Below are 13,492 nucleotides of genomic sequence, written 5' to 3'. Positions count from 1 at the left end.
CCAAAGAAGCAGGCAAAAAGATGAATGAATGAAAGTTTAACTATTAGATACGTTTTTATGCAATAACATTGTTGTTTTTTCGTTTAAAAATGCTGTTACCAGATTCTTTTATTACATAAATATAATGAACTTGGGTACAGAAATTCAGAAATCCTATAAAATATTTTACCGATATACTTTGTTGTTGATGTTGTTAAAAAGTTTTTCACAATAATTTGAAAAACTCTACGTTTTCTATGCTTTTAACACTTAGAGAAGTGACTTTGTATAATAAATTAAATTTTTAATGAAAGTCAATAACTCTGAACTGAACAATTTTCGCCATGAAAAAAATTATAATGCTGTGGAACAGGACCAACACTTTTGTGACTACATAAACCCTGTTTCAATATTTTACGTCCCTGCCATGGTTCAATTATGTACAGGTTGGATCATCTCATCAGCTGATTTTATTTGTGTCATTGCATGATCGAAGGGATTGTCAAAAGGAGATGGCAAACTCAAAATGAAACCAACACATTGGCAAAATTTTACTTACACATACAAAAACTGCTAAGTTTTATGTTTCCATTCCATACCATTCGCACCAACACCAATACACAGATTTTGACAATTTGAACAGACATATTTTGTTGCTTTACAGATGAGCCAACCTGGTCCCTGCACAGAACCCTAATTGACCGTGTTCAACCGAAATAACAATGGCTACCCAGATTTTCCCGCTATGATAACTTAAGCGCATGGCGGAAATCAACACACTTATACTTATCCACAATGGTGCTGCCGAGCCACGACGCTATAATGAGTTGTTATCACTGTTAGTGCTACCGGACTAAAAAAAACTCGTTTTTTTTGGTGGATATCAAAGACTAGCCACTTCGCTACTTAGTCTTGTTTTGACATTGATGTAACGTTGAACGTTTGTTTGCTACACCGAGCACACCGATGTATTTTTGCATTTCATTGCAAGCCAGTGGAAATAAAAGAGTAGATATAATAGCGAATTGCATATGAAGCAACAACACAAAGTTAGCTTGTTGAATTGGTTTAGCGGCTTGAAAAGGCTTAAGCAACAGCAGAGCTGTAAAACAGTGCAATCATTTCAAATTTTAAATCATTGATTTAAGAATGCTTGCTCTTCATTCGTTCATTCCTTGTTAAGGAATGTGGCTTAAAAGTTAGCCCATTCTTCATTCTGTAAGGGAAAAAAAGAATGCATTCCCGAACTCATCGAAGAAAGAATGAAGTTATTGAATGAAACACAAACATTTTTCAGCACAGAATAAGCATTCAAATGAATGCAGCCTTGCTGAGTGTGCACACACTTTTCTAGTACCAATCAGTTATGAAAAATCTCGACAATGCACAAAACCCGCTCAAATATCATATGGTTGCATTTAATTAAAGCCACTTCAAAATATCTACACAAAAATTTAATTATTGCCCGTAATGACCACTTTTTTCGATATTTAAATGGTAATAAAGCACAAAGAAGTTAAATGGAAAATTATTCTTATTGAAAATTTCCTAAAAATTTAATAATAATAAAAGCAAATGACAAAAATTTCAACATCCCTGTGTTATGGAAACGCGTTTTCTACTGGAGTAGCAAGGAAGGCAGTCGGCATGATCTGGGTAGCACTGTGGCTAGTCATGTCGGCTGGGCGGGGTCCTTGCCAACCTTACTGTTCCTGCGCCATAAAAAAAAAAGTCATATTATGCCTATTCAAAAAACTCAGCTGTCAAATTAAAAAAAAAAACTGACAGAAGCGCAGAGACGACTCAAAACGCTTGAAATTCAAGTTAAAACGACATCCGGTCGAACGGGATGCCACGGACAGACCGTTAAACATTCAAAAATTTAAAATTCAAAAAAAAAAAGAAACTTCAAAAAACTAAACGCAAAAAAAAATTACCGAACCGGACATGACCGATTACTACATACAAAAAAAAGCTGAAAGTGAAAAGGAAAAAGAAGAAACAGGAATGGGCCGAATATAAAGAGGGGCGCCGCGAATGTTGTTGCGACGCCCGGTGCATTTACCCACCCTCAAATCCATGGCCACCGACGCACCTGTATTTCGGTGGCCCCTTACCTGTGTGCCTAAGTGCCTTCTAAATAAAAGAGGACGCCAGCATTCCCATTGTAACAAGAAATTATTTATAGTTCATTTGGTTTTCGTTTATTTAAAACCTAAAAACAAAACTTGAATAACGAAAACGTATTTCAAAAAAATAATCGCAGTTTTTAAAAGTCTTCATGTAAACTTACAAATGTTTAGTCAATAATTTTGAACTGCAACCTTATTCTAGTTGGAGTAAATAAAAAAAGCTGAAGTCCTTTGAAAATTCGCATTGGTTTTTTTAACAACTCTTTTTCGAAGGCTGATTTTGGGTTTTCTTCCATACAAAGTGTAAAACTGTGCAAAATTAATAAAAATGTATATTTGAATTAAATAATATCAACACTTAAAAACTATTCTTATTTTAAAATTTTTTCGAAATTTTGTTCGGGTAAGCCCCAACAGCTTTCATTGTACAATTCATTAACCGTTTTTTTTTTTTGTATAATTTACGTAAATAAAATGTGTAAGTAAATTTTTTTTTGCTATTTTTTTCCCCCCCGCTATACATATGTAGTAAATTAAGGTGGGTCTTTGCCACGCATTTAAAAGGCAATTCCAATATATAAACATAACATTGGAAACGTCTTCTGAAGTATTGTGCTTTTTTTTTCAACTTCTCGATAGCAAAACCGGCACCCCTATATTTAAATAGTGATATATATATAAAACCTGGAAATCATGTCAGTTAAATTTTAGCCCTGCGTACTGCAGCTGGGGTAGAAAAAATGTATAAGAAATAACCATTTTCTTTCACGTGCATAAATAATAACTGCTAGCAAAAGCCGTAAATTTCTCAGATTTTACAAAAAGAATGCTGCATTTATGCTGAAAACGCTTCACACCTCACCTCTCTGGTAGTTCAGTCTTTACAGCTTCAGCAGCCGTTATACTAAAATAAAGACCTTTAAAAAACTGTTGCCATTAGCTTGCATACTGTAACGAATTTACTGCAAATCATCTTATTTGCCCTTTTGCTAAGTTCGTATCACTAAACTGTTGAATAAATAACTCCAATATTGAATAATGGAAAAATGGTCTTTATTAAAGTACTTCACAATAACGCTTATACTTTGCAACTAGCTGGCTTAATAACCAAACTTATAGCTTAAATGAAACTGACTTTCAAAATAATACTGCTATTGCTCGCTAGATAGCGTCTTAATCGAAACTGCCCATAGCGCCTCTATCGCTGATGCTTTTATATTCTGTGATTTCCTCGTGGCATCTTCTAGGCGCTTCCAGAATTTTACTTAGTTAGTTATAAACAACTACAAATGTATAATTTCTCATTTGAGTAATACTTGCACAAATTATTGCCCTCTCTTGTGACAACTCAGATAAGATATATGCATGTGTTTGTGCATTGCTTCTCCGCTGCTCGTATAAGTACATATGTGTAGACGCAATTATTGATTCGTTTATGTAGATACATAATGATTGAATTATTGATGTGAATTCACGTCACTGCTTAGCATCGGCCTAGAGATGGCAGCACCCCTTAGTTTTGCTAATATTCGTAACAATACTATATTATTTGAAGCACAGGTTTTACTGAGCAATTGGACCCACCTTAATTCAGCAGTAAGAAATATCAAATTTCATATATTTTTGTTTTGTTAGTTTATATAATTGAATGAATGTATACAAAAATGTGTAGGCCGATTTTGAAAACGTTTTCAAAAAAAAAAAAAAATAAAACTCGGCAGGTTTTCAAAAGTATTCAGAAAATTTACAAATTTTCATTTCAAATTTTAAGCCATTTTTTGAGTATGTTTTCGCCAATTTTTTTTTTCTCCGAAGAATATTTTAGATTTTTTTGCATCATAAAACAATTTTTTTTTTATTCATATGAAAAAAAATCTAAAATACACATGCATGTAATAATGTTTAGGTATCTACACGCACTAAAGTAACGGCACAGTTTAACCATCGATACCTTTTTTCTAATAACCAAATTTAAAATAAAATTTCAGTGCAATTAAAAGGAATGTGAATGAATTGTAAACCGACTCCTAAAACATTTTTGTATAAATTTCGAAATTTTACTTCAGAACCTTATTAACATTTTGAGTATGCAGCTTTTCGTAACTTAACTATTTTTAGGCTGGCATTACAAATTTATAGTCCAACTCAATTCCCAAAGATTTTTACAATTATTCTCTTAATTCCAAACCCAAGTAGTAATTGGTTAAATTAAAATAAAAAAAAAAATGTGGTTTCTGTATTACAGAACGAACTCACCCAGTTTTAAAGGCAGTTATTGTCGTAGTTGGTGGCTGTATCAGCAGGCCTAAGTTCGGCGGCCCTGCTGATTGTTGTTAATCAAGTGGATGTGGCAGCAGGCCTATCTGAGGCGGCCCTGCTGATTGTTGTTGCTAAGGCTGATGGTGGTGGTACGTCCGGTGGTTTCGTAGGCGCTTAGCTGGTGGTAGCGCGTTTGGTTGCTATCGCTATCGCTGGGGTTTGCACGCGGTTTATAGTGGCCGTGCACGGTTTTTGCACGCAAGGTGGGCACGACTGGTGGTTTCGTTGGCGCTATAGCTGGTGGTAGCGCGTTTGGTTGCTAGCGCTATCGGTGGGGTTTGCACGCGGTTTATAGTGGCCGTGCACGGTTTTTGCACGCAAGGTGGGCACGACTGGTGGTTTCGTTGGCGCTATAGCTGGTTGTAGCGCGTTTGGTTGCTAGCGCTATCGCTGGGGTTTGCAGGCGGTTTATAGTGGCCGTGCACGGTTTTTGCATGCAAGGTGGGCACGACTGGTGGTTTCGTTGGCGCTATAGCTGTTGGTAATGTATTGGAATCTGCGTTGCTTATTGCGTTGCAGCTACTTAAAGCGGCTCTTGTTTCTTTTTCGTCTTCTACTGCGCTTATCAAAATGGTTTCGTTCTTCAGCTCCGTGTCACACTTCCCACTGTGATTGTAATTCACTTCTAGGATCGTGTATTTTTAATTGTTTTATTTTATTCACCTTCGCATAGGTTTTTCTAATGGCTATATCAATAGATTTCAACTTTTACACTTCCATATAAAAGGCTTGCATGAAAAAGTATTAATCTACATTTCAACGTCCTCAATTGTTGACTAAACAATTGAAATTCATATATTATAAAAGCTCTTAAGTTCGTTCATATATTCTTCCTAGCGGTTTATGGTTAAATACTGTATCTATACTGACATTGTAAACTTTACCAAGTAGCGCAACTAACAGCTGATCGCTCAAAATTTGCACACACACACAAACATCAGTAATGGCCATATTACGGAAATTTTAGGGAAATTGAAGTTAAATTTTTAAACAGACATAAAATGTTATAATTTTGGAATATATAGCATCTAGGGCACCTTAATTGCAGTAATTGGAAGAAAATGTTTGCTTATACTCAAGTATTTAATTATTTTTTCTAAATTTATCTTTAATATTTATGCAATGATTGATCCAATGCAACTCTGGTCTTCCTACTGTTCTTCATTCCACTCCATTCGAGTGCCTATTTTCACGGCCTGCGAGTGCCTTCGACTCTATTCGCAACATAACCTCGAATTAAGCTGCCAAACTATATAGTAAACAATGTATACTGGTTTGTGAGTTTGCAAGTTGCTATAGCAATATACTATTTTTCTCTATTTTCTAAGCAAAATATTCTTCTAAACACAATAGTTTGTAATTACAGTCATTTAAAGTAGGCTCTATAGGTAGTTGTAGCTTTTTTGATGGCAAAGAAAATTAACTTTGAATAAAAATCTGCTCAAGTAAGATAGAATTAAACCTACAAATGTCATGCAAATAGACAGAGAGACTAAGGGTCCTTCTGAATCACTCGGGTCCTATATTTATATTCCATCAAACACTGTCAAAACATCAGCTGTAAAAAACTTTAGTCCGATGGAGCCAGTCAATCTCTTTGTATGTATTTAAATTTAAATGGCTTAAATTCAAGTATCTGTTTCTTTTTTATATTATCGACAAAAAATATCCACAATTTACCCTATTTGGCCAATGCACAATGTGTTCTTTTACAAAATCCATTTTACTACAATAGCAAAATAGGTAGGACATATAGAACCATTTTGACATATAGCGAGAAAGCAATAGATTGTCTTTGCGAAGTTTAAGAGAAACTGAAAAGCAAGAAACATTTACTGGCATAATGCGATGATTTAAGGCAACTGTAGTTTCACCGTGTGATTCGCGGTTCGAATCTCGATGAAACCATTGATAACATGTGAAATTGACTGATAAGATTATGTGGCGGTTTTCGAAATGTTAAAATCGCAGTATGTCGGTAAATGTTTCTTTCTTTTCAAAAATAATGATTGAATATTCAATTATTATAAGTCGGTATTAAGCTCATGAATTCTTAAATATTAAACTACTTGAATAATTAGAAGGGGCTATTATTTCTATTGATACATTTTACGCCTTTTTTGCACCCAACTCCTAATGAATTAAAATCTCTGATGGCAATGAAAGTATCCCAAAAAATAACCTTGGCGAAAAAGTATTTAGTACTGAATGGAAAAAAAAGTGTTACATTCATTAAAGATTGGGAATGGTTCCTACATTCACACTCTATATTGAATTATATTTTACCATTCAATAACACACACACTTTAGCTTTGAGTTAAAGTATTTTGAGCCATTCAGGAATGGAGATTTATAATATGCAACCAAAAAATCACAATTTTTTAAAAGAATGCTGAGAGAATGCACACTCAATTGATTCAATCTTTTTACAGCTCTGAGCAACAGTCGGTCAAATATGTCATTATAAAGCTGGAGACATTGGTGCTTTATCGGTAACCGTATCGGTAACCTTTTAACAGCTGATTCGACCAACCTTATGAGAATCAATGCAATCGATTTTTGGTGCCGCTAAAGCGCCAAATACACGACATGAACATTTCCGCGAACATTCCGCAATCTTGTTCGCAGCTTTAGCCATACACCATACGAACTTTTGGCCGAACATTAGTTCTCTTTCAGACAGGGATGAATACGGACAACAATTGTGCTGCAGCAATATTGCTCGCTGTGGCAATTAAGCGTAAAAAAAAAGAGAGAAGATCTTGCCACAATGATGGCAAAGATTTATACATTTCAATAAATTCACTCAGAAATTTTGTATTGTCCATTTTACTTTTCCGCGCACGTCTGTTCCGTTCAGAAATTACTACGATTATGAGCTATTTCGCCATACACGCATAATATTTTAATTATTTATATTTATATTTTAATTTTTGGCGAACATTTGCGTGAACTGGCAAACACCACCATACACGACAGAAAAGGTCGCAGAAACATGACATAACGGGAATGTATGCGGAAATGTTCGTGTCGTGTATTTGGCGCTTAAGGTCGTAACCGTATCGTAGCCAACCAATTGGGTTTTGGTTTAAGCTGGAGTCATTGGTGCCGTATGTCGTATCGCTGTATCCGTATCCCTAACGTAATCAGCTGTTTATCGTTACGACGGTAAACCAAAACCCAATTGGTTGGCTACGATACGGTTACGACCTTAGCGGCACCAATAATCGATTGCATTGATTCTCATAAGGTTGGTCGAATCAGCTGTTAAAAGGTTACCGATACGGTTACCGATAAAGCACCAATGTCTCCAGCTTTAAGCCGAAGTCATTGGTGCCGTATGTCGTATCGCTGTATCCGTATCGCTAACGTAATCAGCTGTTTATCGTTACGACGGTAAACCAAAACCCAATTGGTTGGCTACGATACGGTTACGACCTTAGCGGCACCAATAATCGATTGCATTGATTCTCATAAGGTTGGTCGAATCAGCTGTTATAAGGTTACCGATACGGTTACCGATAAAGCACCAATGTCTCCAGCTTTACCGTCGTAACGATAAACAGCTGATTACGTTAGGGATACGGATACAGCGATACGACATACGGCACCAATGACTCCGCCTTTAAGCGGGAGTCATTAGTGCCGTATGTCGTATCGCTGTATCCGTATCCCTAACGTAATCAGCTGTTTATCGTTACGACGGTAAACCAAAACTCAATTGGTTGGCTACGATACGGTTACGACTTTAGCGGCACCAATAATCGATTGCATTGATTCTCATAAGGTTGGTCGAATCAGCTGTTAAAAGTTTACCGATACGGTTACCGATAAAGCACCAATGTCACATTGTTCCTTAATTTAGTTATCAGAATTTTCATGCCACTAAAAATGCTTTCAACCTCCGCGTTACTGAGTGGTAATACTAAAAAACTAAATATGAATTCGACAAGTTCTAAAAAAGGAGGTTCGTTTAATGCAGTTTTATGTTCCCGGACTTCCGCCCAAAATTTCATGGTGGAGTGTACATTTTTCCATTGTATAGTTATAAGTTTTCGCCACTGAAGCTCTATTAATGCTATTTGACTTGAAGAATAACTATACTTCTCTTTTTCAAAGTAAGACAATACATCTGGCTTTGAAACTTTCAACGAATTTTCAGCAGAAAAAGAATTACACCCTTGTAGAGAACTCATATTATTAGGTATTAGGTGTTCACAGCAACTATTGAAATTATTTTAGAAATTATTAAAAATACATTCGGAGTAAAAAAGGCTAGAAAAAAGTCACGAAGCTAGACCCAAAATTTCGAGGCTAAAGGCAAAAAAAAAAGGCTAAATCTAGCCTCGAAAAGGCTAACCTGGCAACACTGATCGGAAAATTGGAAATGCAGATGTGTTAGTGAGAGCGCGATAATCGCGTACATCACTTGATGCATCGGTTTGCGTAGTTCATTCGCTTATTACACTGATGACCTGATATGAAACTTCTCGCTCGCTGAGAGCGCGTGAAAATGTGCATTTTTTATATATTGGCTATCGATGCCATAATGCTCAAAATCAAATTTGGGCATTTCAGAATAACTTTGGGGTATTTTACATGGTAAAGGTTTAATTTATGATTTGCACCGAAAATTTACTCAAGATTGTCAAATGGGATATCAAAAAACTCGAATTTTTGTTTAGATTACAAATCCGGAGAAAAAAAACTCTTTTTCACCCGTGGAAAATTTATCAGTGACAATACCTTTCATCGAAGGGCTGCACACGAAACGGGTTTTGGTAGCAACTTTCGATTGATATAAAAGTCAGCTTTTTAGTCTTCGCATTGATGTAAATGGATGCATAAAGGCCAAGTTTTTGTGGAGCGTTGCGACATTCCATTTTTGACAGCTGAGATAAATTGTAGGTATATAAGGTATGTTTAATTAACAGCCTTTTGCGGACGACAACGCAGATACTTTACCAAGTGATCTAATTTCGTAATTTATTATACATTTTTTGCGTATGTGGATATACATATGTATGTACATAAACGTTTTGGTTGCATCAAAGTGAAACAAGGGGCTAGCCGTTCATTGTTATCTTATGGCGGTGCCAGAGCAACAAAGCAAAGCAACGCAATCGAAATATATTATTTCATATTTTTTCACTTATCTACCACAAAATATTTCTACAAAACTTTGCCTCTTTTATAAATTTTAATAAGTTTTTATCAGCTTACTTGCTGATTTATTTGAAAATAATGAAACCGAACGGATTTCTTGGAGTTTTTTTTTCATATTTTAGGCAACTCTATAGCCATCTGATTTGAAGACCCATTCATGGAAACGAATGAAGTTTTGTTTACAATTGAATGAACAGACAGCTGATTTCAAGCCCCATTCCTGGAAACGAATTGAGAGAGAATGAATGTTTCGTATCAGGTCATCAGTGTCTAAGCAACAAGACAAGATCGTTTGTTATTATATTTTTAATACGCACAATGGGAAGCAAAAGGTTTATACAATTAAATACATTGTATTTGCGCAAAAGGGTTGGTCAACATTTTTACATTTACAAACGATCTTTGCTTGTTGCTTGCTAATAACATCGTCAACATTGCGAGCAGTGTTGTCAGGTTAGCCTTTTCGAGGCTAGGTTTAGCCTTTTGTTTTTGCCCTTAGCCTCGAAATTTTGGGTTTAGCTTCGTGACTTTTTTCTAGCCTTTTTTAATCCGAATGTATTTTTAATAATTTCTAAAATAAAATAATTTCAATAGTTCCTGTGAACACCTCATACCTAATAATATGAGTTCTCTACAAAAGATTAATTCTTTTTCTGCTGAAAATTCGTTGAAAGTTTCAAAGCCAGATGTATTTTCTTACCCTGAAAAAGAGAAGTATAGTTATTCTTCAAGTCAAATAGCATTAATATTATAACTATACAATGGAAAAATGTTCACTCCACCATGGAATTTTGGTCGGAAGTCCGAGAACATAAAAATGCATTAAACGAACCACCTTTTTTAGAACTTGTCGAATTCATATTTAGTTTCTTAGTATTACCACTTAGTAATGCGGAGGTTGAAAGAATTTTTAGTGGCATGAAAATTCTGAAAACTAAATTAAGGAACAAACTAAAAATTAAAATGCTTAATGCGCTGCTTAATATTAGATGCTCGTTAAAACGCTTATCTAAATGTTGTAATGATTTTGAAATTACCGATGATCTCATATCTATGGTAAATAGCTAAACTTTATACGCAGACTTAAGCTCTTCTGATTTTTCAGACGGGGAATATTTTATATAAATAATTAGTTTGTAATATTTTTTTTTGTGTATATACACATATGCAATCATTTAAAGTAATTCTATGTGCTAGTGAAGGAAAATGTGCCTGATATGTTTTGAAACAAGAAGTTATGTTTAAGTTATGTTTATAAGTTTTTATTCACAAATGTGTAAACTAAAATATAAAAAAAAAAATTTATGAATTAACCAAAAAAATTTCTGGCATTTTTTAGCTTCTTTTTTTTCTAAATTTATCTTTTTCTAACCTTTTTTGTTTGCGAATCTAGCTTCTTTTTTTTCATCACCAGGCAACACTGATTGCGAGCGACGCACACAATCGATGTCAAATATGACTTGATACGCCACTCTCTCATTTTTTGCGCTCTCACGAGGGATTTATCTCAAATTTGAGCTGGCAACAATCACAGATAAATCCCTCGTGCCAGCTGAAGCTGCTGCCAGAACAAAAAATGTGCCAGCTAAAATGAAAAACGGGCCAAAAATTTCGGTAAATTTTATTTTGACCTTCAACTGTAGAAATGCGTTAAAACATTATGGGAAAAAGGATAAAAATACTTATTTTAGTGTAGATATTATTAGTTCGAAGGCGGAGGGTAAATATCATTTCCCATTCAAAAGTTATCACTAAAAACAGGTTTTGTAAATATGAAATCCCGATGCAACCAGTCCATTTTGATCACAGAACCTAGAACGTCAGACATGTAGGACAAGCCCTATCCATTAAATGATGTTAACTATTATATCATAGGTCCAATTTACTGAAATTTCAAAAGAATATATAGTTTTCACTGTGAGTTAAATGCGTTACAATATTTGACTTATTAATTTAATCAAAATGTAAATTTTACTTAGATTTGTTTATATTTGACTCTAACTAGTCGTATTATTGTAAAATAAATTTAAAGAAATTAATCAGCCCTATTCCGCATTTCGACTTGGATTGGAATTTTTTCGATTTGGCAATTTTGGTATTCTGTGTTCCAATCTCTTTCGATCCAACTTCGAATCGTTCGATTTTTTGTATTCTGCATTTCGATCGTAGTTCCGTTTTTCTAAGTTGCAAATTAGTTGGCGGAAAAATATTTTCTTTTTATTTTTTTATTAATTTATAACAGAATTTTGACAAAAATATAAGTAAAACTTGTTAAGAAACGAAGAAGGCTTGATGATGTTTGTTTTTTATATGTTTCCAGGTCAAAAACAACATGTCGATGTCGAAGTCCTTGGACGTATTTGCCCCGCAAAAGTGTCTAACACATACTTGAAAGCACCCTTGTTAAGTCGAAAGTTTTTTTGAACCTAAATAAGAAAATAAGTCATTAAACTTTACCACTTTTAAGTTCAATTTCTTACAATTCGTCACTCATCTCAAATGGATTACACAAAATTCGCAATATTTGCCTTTCCATTCTTGCCTGGCAATTTTCGTATGCGTTGCTTTCCAACTCCATAAATAATGCCACGGCTATTGATTCCATTATAATAGACAGCTATAATTTGTGTCTGTTCGTTGGGTCCAGTTATATGCCAAAGCAAGCTGCCGGCGTAGAGGAAGGTGAAGCGAAAACGTAAACAATCCGTGCGGAAAGAATAAATAAACCTTTATAAAGTATTTTAGGCCAGTGCAATGAAATTAGCATCCTTAAAATTCAGAAAATTTCAACTATATTCGTGCAGGAATCCGTTTTAACACAACTTGGTGGCCACGGCAGGGAATTGGCCAAAAGAACGACAAAAACACACTTACAATTATGAAAGAACTTCACTCAAAAAAATATAACACTGCGGCAATATATTCTATTGCTTTTTTTTGTACAAAATGGCGTGGATAATAATATATAAACGTTTTTCAGTGTTTTTTACAAATTTTCTTTAATTGATTTTGTTCCAATGTTCACACATTCCGTACCAACAGCTGATTTCGAAAAATCATTTGCTCTTCCTCTTATCTTTACGATTCCGTCGTAATGCAGAATACCAAACTTCGATTGAAGCGGAGCGTAGAACGGGAACGTAATCGAAATGCAGAATAGGGGTGAATATTTTACAACTATCATTTTATTAAATGATTGAAATTATAATCGCCGAAATGTATGTCAAAAATCCCCATATTCAGATCTATTAATTTTTGTTTGGAGTGGCATCATTGACAAATGTTATAAAAAATGTGCATTTTGACAGCTCTCTCTCGAAACAAAGAGTTGCTAATCCATTGATCTATGATCGATGTTGCTGCGCCCACTGATAACATGATATGAAACTTCTCGCTCTCTGAGAGCGCGTGAAAATGTGCATTTTTATAATATTGGCCATAGATACCATCATGCTCAAAATCATTTAGGGCATTTCAGAATAACTTTGGGGTATTTTACATGGTAGGGGTTTAATTTATAATTTTCACCGGAAACTTACTCAAGATTGTAAAATGGGATATCAAAGAACTCGAATTTTTGTCAAGATTACAAATCCGAAGAAAAAATAACTATTTTTCACCCGTGGAAAATTTATCAGTGACAACACCTTTCATCGAAGGGCTGCACACGAAACGGGTTTTGATAGCAGCTTTCGATTGGAGAAAAAGTCAGCTTCTTAGTCTTCGTATTGATGTAAATGGATGCATAAAGGCCAGGTTTTTGTGGGGCGTTGCAACATTCCACTTTTGACAGCTGATATAAATTGTAGGTATACGTATAGGTTAACCCAACATGTATAATTAACAGCCTTTTGCGGACGACAACGCAGATACTTCACCAAGTGATCTAATTTCGT

The sequence above is a fragment of the Eurosta solidaginis genome, chromosome 3, assembly GCF_040869045.1.
Source record: "Eurosta solidaginis isolate ZX-2024a chromosome 3, ASM4086904v1, whole genome shotgun sequence".
In the NCBI taxonomy this organism is placed as follows: Eukaryota; Metazoa; Arthropoda; class Insecta; order Diptera; family Tephritidae; genus Eurosta; species Eurosta solidaginis.
Note: the sequence above shows the minus strand (reverse complement) of the source record.